The sequence below is a fragment of the Bufo gargarizans genome, chromosome 6 (assembly GCF_014858855.1).
Source record: "Bufo gargarizans isolate SCDJY-AF-19 chromosome 6, ASM1485885v1, whole genome shotgun sequence".
NCBI classification, from domain to species: domain Eukaryota; kingdom Metazoa; phylum Chordata; class Amphibia; order Anura; family Bufonidae; genus Bufo; species Bufo gargarizans.
In genome coordinates, this window is record NC_058085.1 from 345,121,877 (window position 1) to 345,132,251 (window position 10,375).

The 10,375-nt window shown below is 44.7% G+C and overlaps 1 protein-coding gene across 1 annotated transcript in view; it reads right to left on the reverse strand.

Moving 5' to 3' along the window:
- The window catches only part of LOC122941131 (ATP-binding cassette sub-family C member 2-like), a 252,760-nt gene extending 244,180 nt beyond the window's left edge, over nt 1–8,580 (reverse strand). The window contains exons 1-2 of the mRNA XM_044298157.1: nt 8,560–8,580; nt 7,249–7,278 (exon numbers count right to left, since the gene is read on the reverse strand). The gene's annotated coding sequence lies outside the window, so the exon portion shown is untranslated. The remainder of the gene's footprint in view (nt 1–7,248; nt 7,279–8,559) is intronic.
- Nucleotides 8,581–10,375: the final 1,795 nt, after the last annotated feature.

Genomic DNA, 10,375 nt, shown 5'->3' on the forward strand with positions numbered 1-10,375 from the left:
GATGGATTATCAGTGGACCGTCGGTAATGATGTCTGAAATCAGGGTGTGGGTGGGGGCCTGGGGCAGATGGATGGATGAATCATTTACATTAGTTACTAATACTACCTAGTAGTACCACCTACCAGTCTATAGACCAGTCCAGGCAGATGGTACTTCTGACTGCTGCAACGCCCAGCGCTCTCCCTGGCCTTGATGGTTCGTGTCTGGACAGTCTGGAGTGGTGAGGGTGACTACTTGGTCGGTTGGTCGGCCGGCCGGTCTCTCTCTCATTCAGTCTCAGGTGAGTGCGCGCTGGCTGACGCTGGGGCCGTGGGGCGCTTGCCGCGCTTTCAAGTCTCAGATGTGGCGGGCTCTTGCGTGCCTAGAGTCTACTCTCGTGGTGACGTCAGAGAGCAGACTCATCTCGCGGGGGCGCAGGGAGGGTCGGGTCACCTGACGCGTCCGCTTCAAGTTCCAGACCAGCGGTACGTATGAGGAGAGAGGGCCGCGGCGTGCGTGTCCTAGCTGCCTGCCTGAGTGCCTGATCATGTGGTGAGGCGAGAGGCGTATTTGTGGGCGTGTGTGTAGCTTGAGGGAGGGCCCGGCAGAGGAGCGGCAGCAGCTAAGTGGGGTCCCTCTCTCTCTCAGACTTGCGATGCGGATGCGATGATTTGTCACCTGCGAACAGCAGCAGGTGCCGGTGATCAACAGATTAGTTACTTAGCACAGTCACAGGGCACGGCCGGCCGCCGCCGCCACAAGCACTTGCGGCCTGCAGCGGGCCCTCCCTCCCGCCGGGCCCGGTCGCAGTTGCACTCTCTGCGACCGCGATCGTTACGCCCCTGCATCTGCTGATAATTTGCAGTTCTCTCCTAGAGAGAAAGGGAGAAAACTAGGTAGAAGCCTGTCAATCATCAGCAGGTATGTAGCGAGAGCAAGAATTCATGAATAACTATGACTCTTCTCAGGTGGCTGTGACTCTTTTCCAGGCCCAGTCTGCAATGATTGTGATGTTGGTTCTCGGCAACCACTTACTTTTAACTTTTAAATGATAGACCGCTGAAATCGTCTCACCTGTCTCTACTTTATGCTGTTGTTAGTATGGACAGCATAAAGTTGATGACAGGTTCCCTTTAAGGTGGGAGGGAGATTGGAAAATGCATCGTTACCTAGCAAAGTTAAGAATCCAGAAATTCTACCCCAAAATCCTACCTTCACAAGATTGATTATTGATCACTACCACAACAAACCCTTGCACCACGAAAGAAGCTTTACCCAAAGCTATTTGAGAGAAGGTGGTTACTGGATAGTAAAGGGAAGCAAAGTTATAACAAAGTATATAAGTAAATGTGTAATCTGTAGAAAGGCACGTAGACCTACCGAAGAGAAGAGCAAAGAATGGCAGATTTACCAGCAGATCATGTAAACCCATCACCACCATTTTGTTTTAGAGCGGAATGGATTGTTTTGGCCCATTCATCACCAAGCAGAACCGCAAGGAGTATAAGAGATATGGACTAATATTTACATGTCTAAGTTCCAGAGTGATTCACCTGGAATTGTTAGAAGATATGTCAACTGACGCATTCATCAACGCCTTAAGATGTTTCATAGCCATTAGAGGTACAGTCAGAGAGCTTGGATCTGACCAAGGATCTAATTTTGTTGGAGCAAAGAATAAATTGAAGAAAGCTCTAAAGGAGATTGATAAAGAAAAGGTAACTGAGTATTTGTTAGAGAAACAGTGTGATTTTCACATGAATGCTCCAAATACAAGCCATACAGGAGAAGTTTGGGAAAAACAAATCAGAACTGTAAGAAATGTGTTAAAGGGAACCTGTCACCCAAAAATTGCCTATTAAGCTGTTTACAGTACCTTATAGTGCTGTATAGTCGTTTCCTGATGCACTTTTTGTTAGTTTTGCAGCATGTATGCTCAGTCAGAAATCGATGTTATATTCAGCTGCTGCCCCGTGCTTCAAGTCAGGCTTGAAGTCACGGGGGCAGCGGCCTCGGCGTCTTACATGGCCCTCTCCCCGCCCCCTGCCTCTGTGACTGACAGCCGAAATCCGATTCCGGGACCGCGCTCAACGGCCGCATGCGCAGTAAAGGGCGGCAGGAGCGCGGTCCCGGCTGCCGCGCGTACTACGCGCCGTCTTACTTTCGCCGCACTGCGCATGCGCCCGACATCCTGTATCAAACGCGCCCGCGCCCAGATGCCGGGCGCGGGCGCGTTTGATACAGGATGTCGGGCGCATGCGCAGTGCGGCGAAAGTAAGACGGCGCGTAGTACGCGCGGCAGCCGGGACCGCGCTCCTGCCGCCCTTTACTGCGCATGCGGCCGTTGAGCGCGGTCCCGGAATCGGATTTCGGCTGTCAGTCACAGAGGCAGGGGGCGGGGAGAGGGCCATGTAAGACGCCGAGGCCGCTGCCCCCGTGACTTCAAGCCTGACTTGAAGCACGGGGCAGCAGCTGAATATAACATCGATTTCTGACTGAGCATACATGCTGCAAAACTAACAAAAAGTGCATCAGGAAACGACTATACAGCACTATTAAGGTACTGTAAACAGCTTAATAGGCGATTTTTGGGTGACAGGTTCCCTTTAAGTTCAGTGTTGAAAAAGAATGCCGGAAGAATAGATGATGCTTCGCTTAGGACACTATTCTATGAAGTAATGTCTATTGTTAACAGTCGTCCACTTACAGTTGAGAACATCAACGACCCAACAAGTTTGGAACCTTTAACTCCCAACCATCTACTTCACCTTAAGGGCTCATTCAGGCGGCCGTATGCTGCTCGAAAAAATGCGGATCCGTTTTTTTGCAGACAACTCAGCATGTCCACAAAAAAACGGATTGTATTCAGTTTTTTTGCTGACCTATAGACTTCAATGGGGCCATGTCCTGATTTTCACTGACAAGTATTGGACATGTTTCATTTGTTTTGCTGAGCCGTGCAATGGAAGAAAAGGCTCCATAGAAGTGAATGGGACAGCATCTAATTTGAAAAAAACTATCCGCATTTTTGCGGACAGCATACGGCCGTCTGAATGAGCCCTAAGTCTGATTATATACAGCCACCGCCTGGCAAGTTCACCAAAGAGGATTTATATGCTAAAAGGAGATGGCGAAGAGTTCAATATCTATCAGTACAGTTTTGGAATAGATGGAGGAACGAGTACTTAGCCAATCTGATGCTAAGAAGTACTGTAAATGGCAAACACCCAGAAGAAATGTCCAAGTTGGTGACATAGTGCTAGTAAAAGAAGAAGATTTACCTAGAAGTCTATGGAAATTGGCCAAAGTTCTAGAAGTTCAAGAGGATGAAGACATATTAGTAAGAAGAGTGTTATTGCAAATAGGAGACTCAACACTTGACAAAAAAAGGAAAACGTCTCACTTCTCCACTCATGTTGGAACTGTCCTATACAGAAGTTAGTTGTTCTGCTTGAGAGTGATAAAAGACACTTGGAAAGTTCAGAACCTGAGGGAAAATTCCCCAAATTCTACCACTAAGAAGATAGAATTATAGGCAATTTTGGTGGGAGTGTAGCTGGCCAGCTAAGACCTGTCCTAGGTTGCTAATATGACCTACATGTTTATACAGCTAGACCTGCCAATAATGTTAATACAGTTCCTATGTTTATATGTTAGAGACAGAAAGTTAGAGTTATTTACAGTGACTTCATGTTTCTGGATGTCATATAACAGTTAAACACTGCCTGTCCACAAAAAAAAGTCGTCACCAAAAAAAAAAAAAAGATTCTCAGTGGGGTTAAAGGTCTGGACTCTGTGGTGGCCAATCCATGTGTGAAAATGATGTCTCATGCTCCCTGAACCACTCTTTCACAATTTGAGCCCGATGAATCCTGGCATTGTCATCTTGGAATATGCCCATGCCATCAGGGAAGAACAAATCCATTGATGCAATAACCTGGTCATTAAGTATGTTCAGGTAGTCAGCTGACCTCATTCTTGACGCACATACTGTTGCTGAACCTAGACCTGACCAACTGCAGCAACCCCAGATCATAGCACTGCCCTAAAGGCTTGTACAGTAGGCACTAGGCATGATGGGTGCATCACTTCATCTGCCTCCCTTCTTACTCTGATGCCTATCACTCTGGAACAGGGTAAATCTTGACTTATCAGACCACATGACCTTCTTCCATTGCTCCAGAGTCCAATCTTTATGCTCCCTAGCAAATTAAAGCCTTTTTTTCTGGTTTGCCTCACTGATTAGTGGTTTTCTTACGGCTACACAGCTGTTCAGTCCTAATCCCTTGAGTTCCCTTTGTGTTGTGCATGTGGAAATGCTCTTACTTTCCCTATTAAACATAGCCCTGAGGAGTTCTACTGTTGTTTTTCCTTATTTGATTTCACCAAACGTTGAAGTGATCGCCGATAACGATTAATCAGGATTTTTTTCCCGCCACATATTTCTTCCTTGAATACGATGGGTCCCCACTAGCCTTCCAGTTTTTTGCGTTGGACAGTTCTTAACCCAATTTTAGTAGTTTCTGCAATCTCCTTAGATGTTTTCTCTGCTTGATGCATGCCAATGATTTGACCCTTCTCAAACAGACTAACATCTTTTCCACGACCACGAGATGTGTCTTTCGACATGGTTAAATAACTTGTTGCCAGCTGAAAGATAATCGCCCATGCAGTAATTATCCAATAGGAGGCTCATAACTATTTGCTTAGTTAAATCCAGGTGGCGGCTTTTTTTTGGATCCGTTACAATAATACAACCGCATGCATCCGTCATGAACGGATCCGTTTGTATTATCTTGTAACAAAGCCAAGATGAACACCATTGAAAGTCAATGGGAGACGGATCCGTTTTCTATTGTGCCAGATTGTGTCAGAGAAAACGGATCTGTCCCCATTGACTTACATTGTGTGCCAGGAAGGATCCGTTTGGCTCAGTTTCGGCAAGCGGACAGCAAAATGCTGCAGGCAGCGTTTTGGTGTCCGCCTCCAGAGCGCAATGGAGACTGATCGGAGGCAAACTGATGCATTCTGAGCGAATCCTTTTCCATTCAGAATGCATAAGGGAAAAACTCATCCTGTTTTGGACCGCTTGTGAGAGCCCAAGATGGATCTCACAAACAGAAAGCCAAAACGCGAGTGTGAAAGTAGCCTAAACTGTTGTGACTAATCACAGCCAGCCTCACACTGAGCCTGTGTGGGAAATCCCCTATCAGAATCTTCTGGAGTCAGTATAGACCAGAGAAGAGGAGCTGAATAGTCACATACAGTCAGAGCTGTGTTTTATGGGAACAAAAGGCCATATAGGTATTTAAAACAGTTATATGATGTTCATATTGTTAATACTGTGATTAGAACTGTATACTGAACCAGTTATATGTTTGTTTACAGTTCCACCAAACTGCGACCAAACTATGCACCAAACTGCGCAAACTGAGCAAAGCAAACCAAATAGAACTATTGGTTAAACCTCAGCTATGCGTCTAAGGGCAATTATAAAGTGCCTAAATAACTTAGAGTGAGAGTACAGATACTGAAGAGAGAAATATATCCACCTATCAGAGTAGTTCAATTTTCAGATACAAAGTAATTAAATAGTTAAATCGGCTGACAAATTGTCACAGACACAAGATTCAATATGGTTGTACCTGAGGAGATCTCCCGATCCACCCAAAAATCTTTATTCTTATACCCTTATGATAATTGGAGTAACTGGGTGTTTCAGGGTGGTTACAAGAAAAGAAAATCCAACATAACAATTTATATACCCATACATGATATCATGTTGGCAACATCAAGCAGTTTCATAATTAGAGCAAAGTGCATTTGGACTACATTCTAAGGCTAGTTTCACACTAGCGGCAGGGGACTCCGGCAGGCTGTTCCGGCGGGTGAACAGCCTGTGGGATCCGTCCTGCCGCTAGTTCACGTGTGACCCCGGTCTACCGCTCCGTCCCCATTGACTATAATGGGGACGGGGCGGAGTTCCGGCGGCAGCACCGCAGCGCACGCTGAGAGGCCGGAACAGCCTGCTGGAGTTCCCTGCCGCTAGTGTGAATGTACCCTAAATAATCAACGTCCAAATACTGGATTCAATTTGAATTTGAGGTTAATAAAGAAGGTATTTTAAGCATCTGGACCCATTCTGTGGTAAATATTTCCTAGAATTCGGGGAACATAAGATATTTCTGCCCACACCACATATTTCTCAACCTCCACCGCATTCATCTTCATTGTATCCAAAATGGGATGAAATACTCCCTTTTTCCTCACAAAATAGTCAAACCTCAGAACAATTACAGATGGCCTTGAGAATGTGCTCCAACGTAGCAAAAATAGAATACATGATAAACACCAAATAAGGATATGATTCTTACTAAAATAAGATTGTAAGGTTGATCTATAAGACTAAATTACATGTATATAATATCAATCATCATTTTTATATATCTTATATGAGTATACTATTTGCAATGACCTCATTACTCTCACATTACTCCCCTCTTTTGTTTATCATTACTCCACGAGCCGTACAGATTCCCTATCTCCCTGTTAGAGGAAAAATTGTTTAAAAAGAATCCTCCTGCTTACACAAAGTGACTGAATGCTAATTCTGGCAAATTGTGGGATGACCAGCATCCATCCAGAGGGTCCCAATCTTTCAAACCATCTCCACTACCTATCCTTCCTATTTAAACTGTTATTCAATACATTCCAGAACTCTAAGGGTTACATAGCATCTTAAATCATCTTTAAGTATCTCTTTATGTTGAACATTGAACAGTTAAACCACCATTTTGTGCGTACTGCCATTTTGTGATACTTTATGCAACACGTGTTTGTACATGGAACGATCTGCTGCGGAGGCGGCTGTGTTATATATGAAGAAAAGTTGAAGCTAATAAAGAAGTTATTTTAAAGCAGAGTAACAGACAGTCTGGTTGGACTAAAAAGTTAGAGATATCAAATTCTTCTAATGACACAGCGCAAAAGGCACTTCATTGTGCTGGTCCTGTCACAAGTCACCCCCTGCCCGGCTAGCTGCGGTCCATGCTACACGCAGCGGTTACTCTGGATATTGTCTGGCTGTCAGAATAATGGGACTCGACTGTGTAATACGTATAAAGCGAAATCACGTCTAACTATAAAGCAACTAAATGCATGTAATTGTTTTTATACTATTTAATTTAATAAACTTTAAAATCCATAATACTCCATACTGTCATATTCAGAACACTTAATAGGCTCATTAACCAATTCTGTAACCTTACCGGCCCTTCCCCCACTTTGTAATCACCACACTAGAGATGGAAACAATAATGATAATCAGAATTAGGGCAGAATTCAACAAACTCAACTGAAAACATGAATTCAGGTACAAAATCAAGGTGTTCATAGGTATAGTCTGCGTATTGGTACATTTCCAGCTGGGACATTTATGATATCTATAGGACAGGCATGCTCAATCTGCGGCCCTCCAGCTGTTGCAAAACTACAACTCCCATCATTCCCGAACATCCTACAGAAGGGCATGGTGGGAGTTGTAGTTTTACAACAGCTGGAGGGCCGAAAGATGAGCATCCCTGCTATAGGATATGCCACCAATGTCTGATAGGAGTTGGGTCCCAGAGGAGGAACCAACAACTATCTCAAGAATAAGACTTGGAAGTGAATGAAGAAAGTTTTTCAAAAGTCCCATAGCAGTGAATGGAGGGGTGGCAGAGGCTGCACAGCACACTCTCCATTGACTGCTATTAGACTTTTAAAAATAGCCAGCCTGCTTATTTAAAAGGGTTGTCCGGGCTTTTACTATTGATGAATTGTCCTCAGGATAGGTCATCAATATCAGATCAGCGGGGGTCCAACACCCGGTGCCCCCTCCGATGAGCTGTATGAGGAGACGGCGCGCGCAGTGCGCACTTGCCGTCTCCCTTCTCTCTTCCAGTCCGCTGCTGCCATCTATGGTCTTTGCCATAGACAGCAGCGGCAGAGAAGGAAGAGAGACTGGAGACGGCACGTGCGCACTGCGAGCACCGTGTCCTCATAGAGTGCATCAAGCGGGGGTGCCGGACGTCGGACCCCGCAGATCTGATATTAATGACCTATCCTGAGCATAGGTCATCAATAGTAAAAGCTCGAACAACCCCTTTAACAATTTTTATAGCATAGCAGTTAACTGAGAGGATGCCACGCATGCTGTGTGCTGTCTGTCCCCTGCTGGACCTGTTCTTCAGATAGGAGCAGGACCCAGAGGTGAGATTAGACATTTATGGAATATATTCTGTTCATATGCTATAAATGTCTCAGATGGTGGCTCATCCGCATGGACAGTCACAGCTGGTATTGTGGGGATTCTTGGTATTCTTATATCTAAGAAAAGGAACACATTTTAAAGAAAACCACCTAAAAGATTAAGCTCCAGTAGCAGATTTCTAGGAGCACTGGTGTCTACCCTGCTTTAATAAAATAGTAATGAAAACATTAGAGCCGTGTATAGATCCAGGCTTAGGAGAAGGTCAGTACAGTTACCTTTCACCTACTTTTGGGGCTTCCATGTGAAAGAAAATGATGATTACACTCACCGGTAATTGGATTTTCCAGACCCCACGCAGCACCACCGAGAGAGGATCCACCCCCAGGGACAGGAAACCTGCAGAATAAAAAGGTAGAGCCTCTCTCCCACCTCAGTAGTTTACAGAGCGTGAGTGACTTCAGCCTAGTTTAGTTCTTCTAATTATGTATACATTTATTATAATTTTTTTTTGCTACACCCTGTGCAAGTTAAAACAGAGAACCATAAAACACCAGGGAGGGAAAAAGGAAGGGTGCTGTCGTGGGGTGTGGAAAATCTGATTACCGTGAGTGTAATCATAATTTTATTCCTCCTTAAATAGGGGTAATAAATTATTGTATATGATACAGTTTATGTGTCCTCTGCGTTTAACCAGATATAGAGTGCCAGTCTACCAATTAAGTTTTCTTACCTCATACTACTGACTGGGTAAGTCAGCCACACTTTGAGCACCAGTACATGACAATAGACGGGTGAGCGACTTTATAATTCTGTATCTTTTATAATCATTATTTTTCCCTTCCCCCATGACAGCACCACAGAGAGAGATTACAGAAAAGAAAATACCCCTTCCTTACGGGGGGCCACCACTTGCAGAACTTTCTTACCAAGGAGAAGATCAGAGGCAGAATTTAGTTGGAGCCGATAGTGACGGTAGAAGGTAGAAGGAGAAGACCACGTGGCAGCCTTACAGATTTGCTCAATAGAAACAATAGCTCTTTCAGCCCAAGAGGTAGAGACTGCGAGAGTAGAATGTGCTTTCAGAGAAAGAGGAGGAGAACTTCCAGAAGAGGTGTAAGCCAGAGAAATAACTGTCCTAATCCATCTGACTAATGAACTCTTTGAGGTCACCTTACCCTAATTTATGCCAGAATAGAGAACCTAATCCTTGGTTAACTCTAGGTAATGTATAACGCATCTCCTAACATCCAGGCAGTGGAAGACTCTTTCCTCCTGGTCCCTGGGTTTATCAAAAAAGATTTGAAGGACTATCTCCTGGAGTCTGTTACATTTGGACAGAACCTTAGGTAAAAAGGAAGGATCTGGTCTAAGAATCACCCTATCATCCAGGATAGACATAAAGGGAGAATTGATAGAGAGCTTGAATTTCGCTGACCCTTCTCGCAGAGGTTAAAGCTACCAAAAGGACTAACTTAAAGGTAAGGAGATTCCCTGAACTAGACATCAATGGATCAAAGGGAGGACTAGTTAAAGCATTTAAAACTAGATTTAGATCCCATGGGGGAATCCTGGGTGCCTTAACCGGAATAACTCTGTCTACGGCCTTGAAGAACCTTACCACTCAGGGGTCAGTGGCAACATTTTTCCCAAAGAGGGCAGACAGGGCCGAAACTTGAACTTTCAGAGTGTTCTTTGCTAACCCCAGAGACAAACCCCTCTGGAGAAGCTCCAGGATCTGAATGACCAAAGTCTCAGAGAGCAAAGAACCTGCCTTAATCCCTGAAAATTCTAAGAACTCATTTCAAACCCTAGCATAGATGGAAACTGTCACAGCTTTCCTACTTTTTATTAAAGTAGACACTAGAGTTTCCGAAAACCCCTGTCTAATCAGTAATGACCTTTCAAATTCCAGGCCATAAGGTGTAGGCCCCTGACATTTTGATGACAAACTGGGCCCTGCATCAGAAGGTCCGGGATCTCCGGAAGAATCCAGGGGTCTGTTATTGGACTCTCAGGAGAGAGAACCATGCCCTTCTTGGCCAGAAGGGGGCTATCATAATTATTCTTGCACCCTTATCTCTGATCTTTTTGAGAACTAGAGGAATAAGCTGGAAGGGAGGAAAATCGTAGCCTAAGGGGGAACT